This window comes from Mustela erminea, chromosome 14, assembly GCF_009829155.1.
Source record: "Mustela erminea isolate mMusErm1 chromosome 14, mMusErm1.Pri, whole genome shotgun sequence".
NCBI classification, from domain to species: Eukaryota; Metazoa; Chordata; class Mammalia; order Carnivora; family Mustelidae; genus Mustela; species Mustela erminea.
The window spans coordinates 47,214,821-47,230,125 of NC_045627.1; positions in this window are offsets into that span (position 1 = coordinate 47,214,821).

Genomic DNA, 15,305 nt, shown 5'->3' on the forward strand with positions numbered 1-15,305 from the left:
CCCCAAGCGAACCTCTAGCACCTTTTTCCACCTACCCTTGTTGCTTATTTCTACCATGGAGTGGGCCGTGATCTATGGAAAGGCTAAGGCAGGACAGAGTAGAAGGGGAGAGTTTCTGGGCTATGGTCCAAATATGTGGTCCTCGCTCTGTTGATGAAGCCTTGACTACAGTCTGCAGAACAACCCTGAATCCTGAAACCACATCTCCTTACATGTTTTTGTAGATGTTCCCAAGGCAGTGAGTTGGTGTCCACCTGAGACCTGACACTTTCTCCACGTGCCAGGAGAGAGGCTCAGAGTCTCCTCTTTTTTCTTAGAAGAATGAATAGTATAAGTCAGGACACATGCCTCTGTCTGATCAAATCTATTCTCATGTATTAATGAGGTGGACAAGAAGTACAAGCTATGGAAGATATTATCAGTAGTCTTCTAATGTGAGAAGACTGCCTAAATTTCTCCAACCTACTCTTTGGGGCTAGAAGATGGTGTTAGGCAGCACAGACAGAAGAACATGACCAGAGCAAAGCCCTCTGGTGATAGTGTCTTCATTTGCTCAGGAGAAGAAGAGGGAGTCACATTAATGGAATTGACTAAAAACACTTGGCTGCCACCACTTGAAAGAACAGAAGAGGAGGTAAGGGCTTGTGGGCATGAGATGAGAGGTCAATTTTGGATGTTTTGGGTATGAGCACATCTGGGACAGCTGGATGGAAATTATATAGCTGGCACACGTGTTAGAACTGAGGCAAGGGATCTGTGGTGAACAGTGACTTAGGAATTGTCTATTTCTTATTATGCTAATTTCTGAATATTTTCTATTTTTCTGGGATGATGGTCAATTTTTTAAATTTCCTGTGTACAAAGAAGTCAATGACTTCCATATACATATTTTAGCATCTCAATGATAGTTTAACCATGTTCTTCAACAAAGACATTCACAAAGTAAGGAAATGCATATGGATGGAGGAGACAGGCAGGGATATGGACAGAACCCCGATAAAAACCAATGCATGAAGGTTGCAGAATGGAAGAGAAATTAACTCAGTAGGCTACAGAAGAGTTGCTAGAGAGTCTTCCTTCCTAGATAAAAAGGTGTAGAGCATCGAGGAAAAAAGACTGATTGGGGTGCTTGGGTGGCTCAGTGGGTTAAGCCTTTGGCTTTGGCTCAGGTCATGATCTCAGGGTCCCGGGATCGAGTCCCACATTGGGCTCTCTGCTCAGCGGAGAGCATGCTTCACCGCCCCCCCCGCCATGCCTGCCTCTCTGCCTACTTATAATCTCTGTCAAATAAATAAATAAAATCTTAAAAAAAAAAAAAGATTGATCGTGAATGTGTATTGAAGCACATAGAACCAGTAAGTTTAGGAAAGAAAGAAAGAAAGAAAGAAAGAAAGAAAGAAAGAAAGAAAGAAAGAAAGAAAGAAAGAAAGAAAGAAAGATCCCATTGAATTTGGAAATATTAGGATGATAGGTTTCCTTAATCATAGGATTTGACTGCTGATTGCTGTGGGCTGGAGAATGAAGGAGCAATAAAGAAGTGACACAATGTTTGATTAAATTAGGGGGAGCAGTTTGACATTATTAAAATAATTTAACATTCTTCTGCAGTTTCCAGTGCAATGAAGTAAAACAGAAACTTCAAAAACCTGACTGATGTAGAAATGTTGGGGTTTGGAGCTGACAGCCAAAAAAGAATTCTTTAGATGTCTTTGGTGAAAAACATGATTTTCTTAAAGCACAGAACCTGTGGGCAGAAAGAGCTGCATTGGGGTCATGAGGAGTGGCCCATTATATACTTTCAAGTTGGAGGGGGATAGTTAGGAATAGCATAAGTCTCCAAGGAATTTTGGAAGCAAGGTTTCCAGGACCTTGAGGGGACTAGCTATTATTGGGAAAAGGTCATTTATCACTGTCTTATAAAACTTGAGGCATGAAACCCTTCAGATATATATTGGGGGGTCATTTCTTGGGAGATTATTGCCAACATGTATCTTGGGGGTAGAGATAAAGGAAGTTTCCAAAAGTATATTTATATATTAAAGACTTACAGGATCTGGGACGTTGGGCTAAGATTGCCTTTTGCCCTTAGCAAAGTAGTAACACTGTGACAGCTGAGTTCCTGGAGTAATGTTACTCTGCCTGCTTCGAGGACTTACCAATGGGCTGTAGGTAGTGAGGAAATTTAAACAATTTTTCTTCTGTCTTTGTTTCCCACATCAATGAAACCCTTTAGATATATAATGGTGACTCATATGCTTGGAGGATGACTGCCAACATGTATTTTGTGGGGTAGAGACAAAGAAAGTTTCCAAAGGAATTTCCATATGTTTAAAGTAGACTCACAGGATCCTGGGGGCTTGGGACAATGTTAAGCAAGATTGCCTTTTGCTCTTGAGGAAGTGTCAACATTGAGGAAACTGAGCTCCCAGAGGGTCATTCTGTCTATTTTAAGGACTTGTCAATGGCTATAAGTAGAAAGGAAATTTAATTTTTTCTTGTCTTTGTTTCCCACATCACTGGGTTAGCTGGAAGAAAATGTAATAGCCTCTATCAACAGAAGAAAAAAATATTCCCAGGATATCTGAGAAAATTAAGGAAATACTACTGAAAGTACCACAGTTGAGTAAGATGGCTGAATATACATTGTCATGTTAATGCCATATCAAAACTATGTTAATGGTTTTCCTATTCAGAATGATCTGTTGTGTGAATATACTGGAAAATTAGCCAAATCAGAATAGCACCACAAATATAAAAATATCAAGATTTACCATAATAAGAAATTGATCAATGAAGATATTTTAAAAATATATGAGACTTCTGTTTTCAAGATGGTATAGGCATACTTTCCCATATTGCTCATGATAAACACAATAAAAACCTTGGACATTCTTCAAAACAGACATAAGAAGACCCCGAAAGGTCAGGAGAAGGCAGACTGGCTAGAAATCTCAGGTTGTGAAAAGTGACATCCTGGTGAATTTCCTGCATTTTCTTTTGGCCTCAGATAGCCCAGACTTGGAGCTGAAAAAGACAAGCTGGAAATGCCAACATGGTACCACCACCACCACCACCTCCACCTCAGGGAAAGCCTGTTTTCTCTAGCACAAGCACAAAAAAAGGGCAGCCTAGCCCTTTTTAGACTACAACTAATCTTTCCTAATCAAACCCTATAAAAGTGGTTCCCCTACCCCCACCCCCACAAGCAAAGGACATGGGGGAGCTTTGATTTCCGCCACTGTGAAGCTCTAATGAGGCACCCTAACAACAGCAGTGTGGGCTCAAAGGAGACCAAACAGACATCTGGGACTTTCATCTCCATCGGCTGGCAATAACCGCTCCCTCATAGAGCGGCAAAAGAATCAGAAGCATAAATAGTGAACTTTTTCTAAATTTGCTGCAGGGAAGGACTTTGTATTTATTTTTATCTATTTAATTTTGAATAGATAATGAATTAACATTATTCTTGATTTTCAGTGCATACAAGGACATACATCGATAAGTTTCCTTTCCTCTTTACTCCAATCCAATTCTCCCCCCATGAACACCAGGGTTAGGGATCCCTCTATAACCTTCACTATGTATTACATGGAAACAAAAGTAAAAATGTGTACTTGTATTTCCCATTTTTGCATAAATAGAAGCATACATTCATGTTGTTTTGACCACTTCCACCAACTAATTTGTCTCAGGAATGTAAATAGTGCTAACCTCCATGTCAACTCCTATTCTAAGTCCTCCTATTTATTCACACAGTCCTCACAACAACCCTATGAGGAGAACAAGATCACCGTCTTCATTTTTCAAATTAGAAAAATGATACGCAGAGGGGTTAAGTTTCCCTTGTTCAATATCCAGATTTAAAGTCCAAACTTTTAAAAAAATGTTGCTTTAATATCTTGAGAGCATGCCATATTAGTCTGGCATTTGTATCCTCTTCTATGGATACAAAGTACTATATTATATGGATGTACCATATTTTTTGAACTGACTGTTGATGTTATTTCTATCTTTTGTTATTTCAAAAAAAAAATGCGGCACTGCATATCCTTGCAGATACTGTGGGGGAGGAAAGGCCACCAAGTTGTGGGTGCCCTCATCAGGTGGAAGCTAGCTGGATTAGAGGTAACAGACTTCACCCAAGGTAGAACAAAGGAGAGAGAAGTGTATTGAATACACCACAAGGGAGCAGTGGGCAGGACAGCAAAAGAGAGACCGTGAGGAGATAGTAGTGGGGGCTGTGGTTAAGGGGGGAAATGAAAAAGTATGGGAATGCACAGAAATTTCCTTTTTTGGTACCTGTGTTGGGGTGTAATTAACACATTGGTCGGCTAGGATTAATGGATATTTTGAGGTTGATTGTCTAATGAGCCTATTTGTATTCAGCCAGAGGGATAGGGGTCACTGTGGATCCTTCTACCTTCCTCAGGTTCCCATTGTTCAAGTTAGTTGCCCTAAAGCAGACTCTACAGATACTTCCCTTAGTATTAGCCTGAAATGCAAAATGAATTTATTAGAGTAGAATTGCCAGGTAAAAGCATGAACATTTGTAATTCAGACAGATATTTGCCAAATTGCTCTCTATTTTGCATTGCATTTTGCATTGATATATATTCCAACACCAAAGGAAAACAAATGGTCAGAAGGATATAAAACCCAATTAGTATTATGCTTCCCCCCCCCAACTGGATAACTGATAATTTTTAAAAGTTGCTTATTGTATTTTATTTTTTAATCAAGATAGGAGGATATATGAGGGACCAATTTTTGTCTATCTGTATTTTCCCTTTCCAATCTATTGCACCCTATTCCCAACTCATTCCCTAAATTTATACATTTTAAAGCAGATTTTTATTATGTATTTATTTATTTTTTAAGGTTCACTTACTTATTTGAGAAAGAGAGAGAAGAGAGAGCATACATACTCCTGGGTGGGGGAGGAGAAACAGAGGGAGTGGGAGAGACTCCCCTTTGCGCACAGAGCCAGAGAAGGGTCTTGATCTCGTGACCCTGAGCCGAAATCAAGAGTAGGATGCTTAACCAACTGGGCCACCCAGGTGACTCTAATATTAAATTATTCTTATCTTGCTCTTTCCTTCAGAGTAGAAGAGGAAAAACACTTTGAAGTCAATATACACTCCTACCTGTGCAAAACCTATGGTCATTGAAGAGGTTGATATTTATCATGAAAACAGGCGTTTTGAGAGAAACGGAGCAAGTGGCTCTTTTCTGCAGTAAGATGAGGTGAGGGCAGCTGAGGGTGTCACACTGCAGGGGACGGCTCACAAACTCTTTGGTGGAAGCTCTTTGGTAAGATGGCAAGATTGGCAAGATTTCAGAGGCAATGAATATATAATGGCCAGAGAAAGGGGATCCAAGGACCCAGAGGACCTAGCATCCCCAAAGGTGCCTGTGACACAAATATAGTTCAAAAGGGGTGCCGGCAGCAGTGGTGAAGTGGCACAGAGTGGAACAAAGTTTACCTCAAGAGTTTGCAATGAGGATGAGTAACCACAAACAAAGAGGGAATTCTCCACAGTGTGGACGCTCTATGAGACCCCAGGGTATATTTTGGTCTTGGGAGGATTTCCAGTCCCAATAGTGATTAAAAAGTTAATTTGCATTTGTTTAGTGGAACGCAGAGGGAGCTCAGAGTTGTGGTTAAAGTATGTTGTAGAGCTGTTTCATACCTAAAAGGCAGAAACTCAATAGAAGCAGAACTCAATAGAAGGTGCCCTTCTTCCTTTCCCCTGCAAGTGGCCATTGGAGTTTCCCGCCAACCGAAGGTTGCATCTACATCTAATGAAGAAACCACTGGACCTAGTGTCAATTAACGAAGAGACTGGTGTAAAAGACACTAAAGGGAAGAGTTCTTTTTGGAAATTATCTTTGGAGGTCGATAATTTTAATGAATAACCCTTTAAGAATCCTACTTCCTGATTCTAAAATTGCTGCTTTTTATTAGTGCCAGCCCATTATGTTTGTGCTAAGCATATAAACTTTGTCCTATGGGGACAGGGACAGAGTTAAGATCCTTCTTTGCTTTAGGATATTGTTCTTTTATTACCTGGAGAAAATATTCGCCGAGCTAGTAAAGATTTTCTTGAAGATGGGGGGAAATACTGAATGTGTAGATATTGAACCATTTCTCTAGCCCTCTCAACAGTTAATGTGATTATCAAACCCCAGGACAGGTTCCTGGGAAATCCATATGAATTTTGTTTTTATCAACCCATAGATATTTGAGGAAGATGATTCATCTCCTCTTACTTTAGTGCCTTAGGTCTGTCTTTTTAAAGGCATACCATCTAGTGAAATTGGAATGACTTTTGTCCTATTCAATCTTGGAGGAATTTTACCAGGAACTGCTTCAAGATATCTGGTGAAAATACAACAATGCATTCCTTGGAAAACACTGTAAATGGATTATTTATTTTTAGTTGGAAAACAAAGTGCCATGTGTCTAAAGCACTTTAAAAGGCAGAATTCAGGGGCACCTGGGTGGCTCAGTGGGTTAAAGCCTCTGCCTCTAGCTCAGGTCATGATCCCAGGGTCCTGGGATTGAGCCCCACATCGGGCTCTCTCCTCAGCAGAGAGCCTGCTTCTCCGTCTCTCTCTGTCTGCCTCTCTGCCTATTTGTGATCTCTGTCTGTCAAATAAAAAAGTCTTTAAAAAAAAATAAAAGGCAGAATTCCATTTCCCTGGAGGATATTAATTGAGAAAATATGTATTTTTTGTGAAATGCAAATACAAAATGCTGATCTGTGACGAAATAAGTACTTTCAAGAAACATCCATGAGAGCTGCAATTTGAAAATCTTCATGAAAACAACAGAAAGAAAATGAACCCAGTTCTGACACTGATTTCTGCTCCTTTTTTTTTGCACTAACTTTTTCCTTGTATCTGCTTGTCACAGTACCACACATGATAGATCAGAGTGAGCACACACAGGAAGCACACTGTTAATATCCTATCCAGAGCCTGTTGAGCAGGCTGGTGAACTGTCAGATGGCTATTATCAATATTTGATGCTAAGTAGTCACCACTGGTGGCGCCTGGGTGGCTCAGTGGGTTAAAGCCTCTGCCTTTGGCTCAGGTCATGATCCCAGGATCCTGGGATGGAGCCCCTCATCGCATCAGGCTCTCTGCTCAGCAGGGAGCCTGCTTCTCCTCTCTCTCTCTCTGCCTGCCTCTTTGCCTACTTGTGATCTGTCTGTTAAATAAATAAATAAATAATCTTTAAAAAAAGAAAAAAAAAAAGAACTCACCACTGTTCCTTTTCTCTGGGGCACTTCCCTCAGCCTATGGGCATTCCACTGCCAAGGGCTGACCATTCTGAGAAGAAAAGAGCACCAAATCCTTTGCCTCGGGAATCATAGATAAGACCAAACTATAATGATTATATTTCAAAGGTCTGCAGAGGTTGGGAATTGGGGTAACAAATATGAGCCTGTGTGCCAACTTAGTCAACCTGAAGTCTTTACAATCCTCCAAACAGGCAGCTCTATTCCAAAGAGATATTTAAGTGAATAGAACCATATTTGCCTCTAATTTACTTAGGTCCATCATCCTTCAGAGTACGGGTGGGTGGTGGGGGATGCGGAGGTCACAGCTCACCAGTGTAGCTCCAGACTCTGTCTTTACAGTCATGCAATTCCGCAAGGCATTCTTCAATTATGATAGGAATACATGATGCTAGCAGGAAAAATGCAAAGCACAGAACCTCCCAGAGGAAAGACAACCTATAATAAATGCTAACACCAACAAGGGCGACTGTTTATTTTGACAAAATAGGATATTTTGATGTAGCTGATCTGATGCAGATGTTTTTATAGGCTTTGTTATTGCTGGAGATATTGTAAAGAAACACTCTTGAGGCAAGTGTTTTGCTCTAGTTTTATAAAAATAGCTACTTTAAATTGTAAAAGTCGTGTACCATAGGTACTGCTGTATAGGGGTGGGATCTGGGTCACTGCTGTGAATTCCATTTCCTCACATATACTCATTCCAAGAGATTACATGAGGGCTGGAAAAGTAACGGGACTAGTTATAAACAGATCCGCTTTGCATATTACTTTAAAATACAATGCATCAGGGGGCAATGTGGTACTAAGTGTCCATGTCCTTAATGCTACCAATTTTAAATGTGGATTCTGAGGAGAAGCTTTCTCCCTCCCACCCCGATAGAAATGAGGTCTTGGAATTAAACTGGCAATTTCTGTACATGTGTCTGAGTGTGTTTACACACACACACACACACACACACACACACATATATATATATTTGCACACACAACCATTTCTACTTGGCTAAACTGTTCATAATAGCAAAATGTTACACAGCCTAAATGGCAATCAAGTGGGAACCAATTTAACAAATTTATTGTTTCATAGAAAGAAAGTCTGTGTAATAAATAAAATATTTATACACATGCATGTATGTGTCTGTGTACATATGAAAAGTTACAAGAGGTTAAGCATCTATGCTATGATTATAGTTTCTCATTTAACTTTTTCATTTAAAACTTTTATGAAATTTAGTAATATGTAGTATGATAGCTAATATTTAAAAGCAAAAAAAACTGACTTTATGAAAACATCTAAGCCAAACAGAAAAAGCTTTACTAAGAAATATGAAACAAATTTTGAATAAGACAGAAAAGTAATGTTCCTAAATTTAACTTTGTGAAAAATAAATTCTCTACCAATTTGTCTTGAAATTACTTGCCATCTGATCTTTCTAAGAAAAAAAAATCACAAAGTGTATTTTGGAATTTAACGAAATGAGTCTAAATTTCATTCAAAACATTCAAATAGCATAAATATTGAAACTCTGTTCTTTGAAAACAGTGACTTATGCCTTTTTCCAAAATGTGTATAGAATATTCATAAGTTTGTGAATAATAAGATGCAAATAAAGCCTCCATGGATTTCAAAGTAGAAACAATAAGTATTTTTTGATCATACTGAACTACAACCAGAATATAGTAACAAAACTAAGTATCAAAAGGTCCTTAAAACCTAGAGCTTGTGAAAATTTTTCTGAAATAATTTAAGAAAAAAATGTAAAGCCAAATTGTAGAATGACTAAAAACACCAATCGTGAAAGCCATTCATATCAGAAAATATGAGGTAAAGACATAAATTTTTTTTAAGGCATAAAGTTTTAATTGAAGATAGGAAAAATGAAAACAATGAACAACCAAGGGAAAGCAGAAGTATGGAGTTAATAATGATAAAAGCAAAATACAATCAATTAGAAGAAAAAAATGGCAAAATAAATAAATCGAACACTGAAGCTTTGAGCAAACCTAATCGGTTAGTAGAAAATACAAAAATACAAATGATGAGGAGTAAATCATCATATTTGGAGGAAATTAAAACATTGACAAGAAACTATATTGTTCAACTCTGCAAAAGAAATTGAAATTCCAAGAAAAAGTAGAACAACTTTTTAGGAATTTTCACTAGATTAACTGACTCCAGCTAACAGAATACCATAAACCACTTACTAAGAAAAGATAAAGTTGTGAAAATATTATCCCTTTATATAGAATTAGCAAATCCAGATGTTTCTCAGGGATATTTTACAAAAATTTTTATAGATCAGAAAATCACAAAGCTATTAAATTTTTTTCATTAATATAAAGAAGAAACCAAGTAAGTCTCTTTTATGAAGCTAGTCTTACAATGCCATCAAAAGCCAGCAAAGAATATATAAACAGATCAAAACCAACGATTATTTAGATTATTAATGAAAATGCTAAGCAAATATTATCAAACACAACTTAGCCACATATTAAAACAATAATACTATGGCATCACCAAGTGAAGCTTAATCCATTATAAGAATAACTTTCTAGTATTTAGAAACCTATTAATTTTGCCATAATGATGGATAATGAAAGGCATAGATTATTTCATAGATGTTGAAAGGCCTTTGAAAAAATTTAGCATCCTTTTTTGATTGCAAAAATAAGGATACATGGATGTTCTTTAAACATAATGAAATACAGCCATCTCAAACTCCAATTTTTTTTTTTATTATGGAGCTACTGGAATCAGTCTCATTAGAATTCTAAGACAAGGATGGCCACTATTACCATAATTATGATAGCATTTTGAAAGCAGTAGCCATTATAGATAGACAAGTGAAAGAAATTAGATATACGTAAATGAGAAAGAAAATCACTTTTACCAATTTGCCACTGATGTGAATGTACTATTGAAAAACCCGTGATTCAACTGGTAAAAGCAGTTACAGTGAAGAAATTCAGATTGATTTCCAAGTATAAAATCCATAGTTAGAAATAAAAAAATTTTCTTTTTTACAAACAAAACCAAAAGCATATAATGGAAAATATGCCATCAGATTTAAATTTAAATAATTTATAATAAATTTATAATAAACTTATATTATTATAATTACATATATAATTATACTTGTTATATTATACTATATTATATATAATAAATTTATAATAAATAATAAAAATAAACTAAATCATTTAAACAGTGATAAAAATACCACTTAATAAACTTGACAAAAATATACTCTCTGGATATGGAGAATAAAATGTTCTTGAAAGACTCAAAAAGAGACTTGAACAGATAGAAAGTAATTACTGTGATCTGGAATAAGAAGACTCACACTTGTACAATTGTTAATTCTTCCTAACTTAATGTGATCTCAAGAATAGAACTAATATTTAACTTAAAAATACAAACTAAATTTTATATAAAAAATAAATAAGATTTGAAAAAGTTAAGTGACAAGAGGTTACTTGATTACTGTATTAAAACTATTATAAAACTAGACAAAATACAGGAGTGTGATACAAAGTAACAGAAAGTAATGGAAGAAATAAAATCAAATATATATAAAATATTATTATTAGAGAAGTATAGAATTTTTTTAAAAATTTAAAAATCATGAGTTAAATAGTAAATGTGTTTTTTTTTTTCAAATAAAACCTTTGGAGGAGAAAAGATTTATATATAACTAACATACTACAAGAAACTTTGAATGGAAAAGATGTAAAGATAAGGAAATCTGTAAGTATACTTAAAGTAAAAATATACTGTACAGGAAAAAATGTTTTATAATAAAGGAGTGGGAAAGTCCTGTCCAGTTATGACAACAAAACCCAGAAGTCTTAAAATCTGGTCAATTTTACTACATTAAAAATAAATTATAAATGCAAAAACATAAATGATCAACTATATTTCACAAATCATATTATAAGGAATTAACTGCTTTAGTAAAAAAAGAATTTCTATCAATCAATAAGAAAAATGACAACTAAATGTAATAATTGACAAAAGTTTAGCAAGTTTCAATGAACAAAATTTAGGTGGCTTACTCTCACTAATAATATAAGAAAAGCAAAGACTGACTCAAAAACCATGGGGCCATATTAAAAGGCCACAGAGACTAGAGAAAGAAAGTCTGAAATATGAAAAGAAATAGTGAGAAGAATGACTTCCTAACCATAGACTAATATAATATTCCATGAGTCCAGACTGATATGAATAAGGGTATCAATCAATCAATAAGCACTGACTAAAGAGGAGGGGAAAGAAAACTCTTCCATAGAGTAGAATTCCAGTACCCAATGTAGAATGAATGGTGAAAATCACCCTTTATCTTCAGCACATTTTAAAATTAGTGAGTGAATGCATGAATTTAAAATATGTAGATAGTCTCAAAGCATCCAGCAGAAAATACTCAGTAATTGGGAAGGGAGAATTCCAATATAGAGGAAAACCTACCAGATGCCGTCTGGAGGAAGTGAGCAAATTTGACATAAGCAGTGGAACAAAGCCCACATCATGTGCCTTGTGGTACAATGAAAGACGCAGTGTTACTTCTGCTGTATTCTTACCATAGAATTTAGTGGTAAAGAGATAGGCAAGCCAAAATTAGAGACATTATACAAAAAGTCTGGCTAGTACTCCTTAAAAAATGTTAAGGTAATAAAAGAAGGGAGGGGGAGATACAGAAATTTCCAGATTCAAGGAGACTAAGATATCACAGCAACTATGCATAAAGTATGGATCCCAAATTTAAACTATATCTTTAGAAAGATATCAGTAGAATATTTAGTGAAATTTTGAAAAGGTTTATAGGTTATAGTTTTGCATCCATAACAATTTCCTGATGTTCTTAATTGTACTGTGTTTATGTAAGATGTTAATATCAGAGGGATACTGGTGATGTGTATATCAGATATTTAGTAAATTTTTTTTTTAAGAAACGATTTTTTTTTGAAGATTTAATTTATTTACTTGACAGACAGAGATCACAAGGAGGCAGAGAGGCAGGCAGAGAGATAGGAGGAAGCAGGCTCCCTGCTGAGCAGAGAGCCTGATGCGGGCAGGACCCTGAGATCATGACCTGAGCCACCCAGGTGCCCCTATTTAGTAAATTTTTGCAACAAATGTGTGTCTATCTTTTTTAAGTGAAAAGTTAAATTTTAGTAATTAAAAATATTGAATTTTTTTATTATAATATCAGTAAAAACCCCAAAACACAGTGTGGGTCAGTGTATGGGAAAACAGAAACCTTGATATGTTATTAGTGGGGGTAAAAATTTGTACAATGTCCATGGGGTGAATCAAAATTCAAAGCTACTTGCTTTTATTGGCAAAAATATAAATTTTTTTTAAACTAACAAAAAGATTTTGTTTTAGAACTCATGCTAGCTTAAGCATATGGACTTAATAAGCACATCAATGGTTACAGGCTCAAAATTTCATTAAAGCTCTGTAATTTTCATGTAGAACCATGTCTCCGTATTTTCTGTACAAACAAATTTCATGAAATTATTAACTTGTGGATAATTATTTAAAGTGGAGAGAATTTGCCAGCTATGGCCTGTAATAAAGTATGGCTTGATGTAATAAAATGCATTTAACTAATTTAGCTAAGTTAAAAAGCTTTATTATCTTTAATCTTTGATTCTAGAACTGGAAAATGAAGCAGGGATTTCAATTTGCATAAAAAGCTATATGAGTATGTGCATATACTCGCGGGGCTTTAATCTCATAAATTCTGCACTCTCTGCCAAGACCAACACTATCACTGAAAATTAATTTGATATCAAAAGCTCTAATTGTGTTACAATTAAAACCCATCATTACCTCCCTTTTTAGGAAGGGAAAGTATCCAAGCCCTTCTTGCCAAATCTGAGTTCTACAAGACATTGTATTTGATTGACTGCTAGAAACACTTAATAAATTCTGAAAATAAGGGTTGTAGCCCGAAGCAACATACTATGTCCCTTTAGTTGTATTTTTAATATCCTCTCTTTGCTCTGGGACTATAAAGCCACCAAACATACTCTTAAACTTTCAAGGTAAGAAGAAAGAAAATGGCATTAATGAGATCTTATCTCTTACATGTCATGTACATTGTTGCATGTATAACACATATTACTGTACTTAATACTCAAAATAGTCATAAGATATAGGGACCCCCTTTTTTTTTAAGATTTTATTTATTTATTTAAGAGAGACAGAGGGAGCTTGAACAGCGGGGAGAGGGAGAATCAGGCTCCCCACTGAGCAGGGCTGGATTCTAGGACCCTGGGATCCTGAGCGAGCTGAAGGCAGACTCTTAACCAATGGATCCATCCAGGCACCCCCAATATAAGGACTCTTAAACACATTTACAAATAAGGTAACTGTCAAACAAATAAATATCATCCAGGCTAGGTTAAAAGCACACCCCAGGTCTCCTATGATAGTTTCTATTTCTCCAGTTCTATATGCTGTGCCCTCTTTTTTCCAAGTCCTTCTTCCTTATGTCTTTTCAAACTCAGTGATTTGATGCAAATAAGATTTATGCTTTGGCATAATAGTTACTCTCCAACTGTAATATGTGTATGAAACATGTTGAGACCCTGTTGTTAAATGCAGATTCTGTTTTGATAGGGCTGAGTTTAGAAATTCTGCATTTTGGGGGCACCTGGGTGGCTCAGTGGGTTGAGCCTCTGCCTTTGGCTCAGGTCATGATCTCAGGGTCCTGGGAACGAGGTCCACATCGGGCTCTCTGCTCAGCGGGGAGCCTGCTTCCCCCTCTCTCTCTTTGGCTGCCTCTCTGCCTACTTGTGATCTCTCTCTCTGTCAAATAAATAAATAAAATCTTTAAAAAAAAAAAGAAATTCTGAAATTCTGCATTTCTATCAAGGTCTCAGGAAATATTCATGCTGCTATTCCGTGGACCACACTTTGAGTAGTAAAGCCCTAGTGTCTTTTTGCCTTTTGGTGGAACATTCCAGTTGCAAGCAAAGCCTTATTAGTCATCAATCATGTAAATTGCTTTTCCAAAATTTCATACTAAGGTCTCACTATGTTGGCCAGTCTAACCTGACCATAACGTTGGTTAATTTTATGGGTGATAAAGAAGACCAATACTCAGATATGTTTGTCTTCCTCTGTTATACAATGCATATTTGTTATTAACAATCAGAAAATAACAATCAAAATAACAAACAAAATTGAACAATAAATTATAAAATATTTACCTGAAAACTACATTCAGAAGTAAAAAGTACTCAGAAAAAGATTCTGATATATATCTAGATATGTAGATATCTAGATATCTATATACTAGATATCTACATATATATTCTGATATAGATACAGATACAGATACAGGTATAGATATAGATATATAGATCTTTCCAGAATTATATGAACATACCATTTCATATCTTTGTGGAAATTAGTTTTGCATTAACAAATATACATTTGCCCCATCAATTAACAGTTGGAGAAACTGGCTATCTTCTGTGTAAACCCACAATCTGTAAGTCACTTTCTCTCTTTGGGCCTCAGTGTTCTCACATACAAAATGAGTTGAACTAGGTGATCCAGTAGATCCTTTTCCAGACCACTGGTGGAAACTACCATTCTTTACATCTTTATCTCAGTGTTTTAAATTGCTGTACACTAATGACTCTATCCCACTTCTCATGAGGGGTTACAAGAATAAGGTCAAGAAAATAGCAGTTATGCAGTATTTGCAATCTCAAAAGGTTTGGCCTGAAAGAAATCTGCATACAGCAGCAGTGCATTTACACTTCCACAGCATGGATGAGTGCACAATATTTGCCTGTGTCTCTACCCGCTGCTGCCTCCTCAGTGGAAGGTAGCTGTGCCATCCGTCGAAGAAAACTTATTTCTTGGTTTACATGGGGTTTGCAGAGGAACATATAAAATGTACAAACCACCACAATGAGTTTTCACTTCTGCAAAACACCTCTAGGTATTCAAGTACTCATTTTGAGTTATTTAAACGT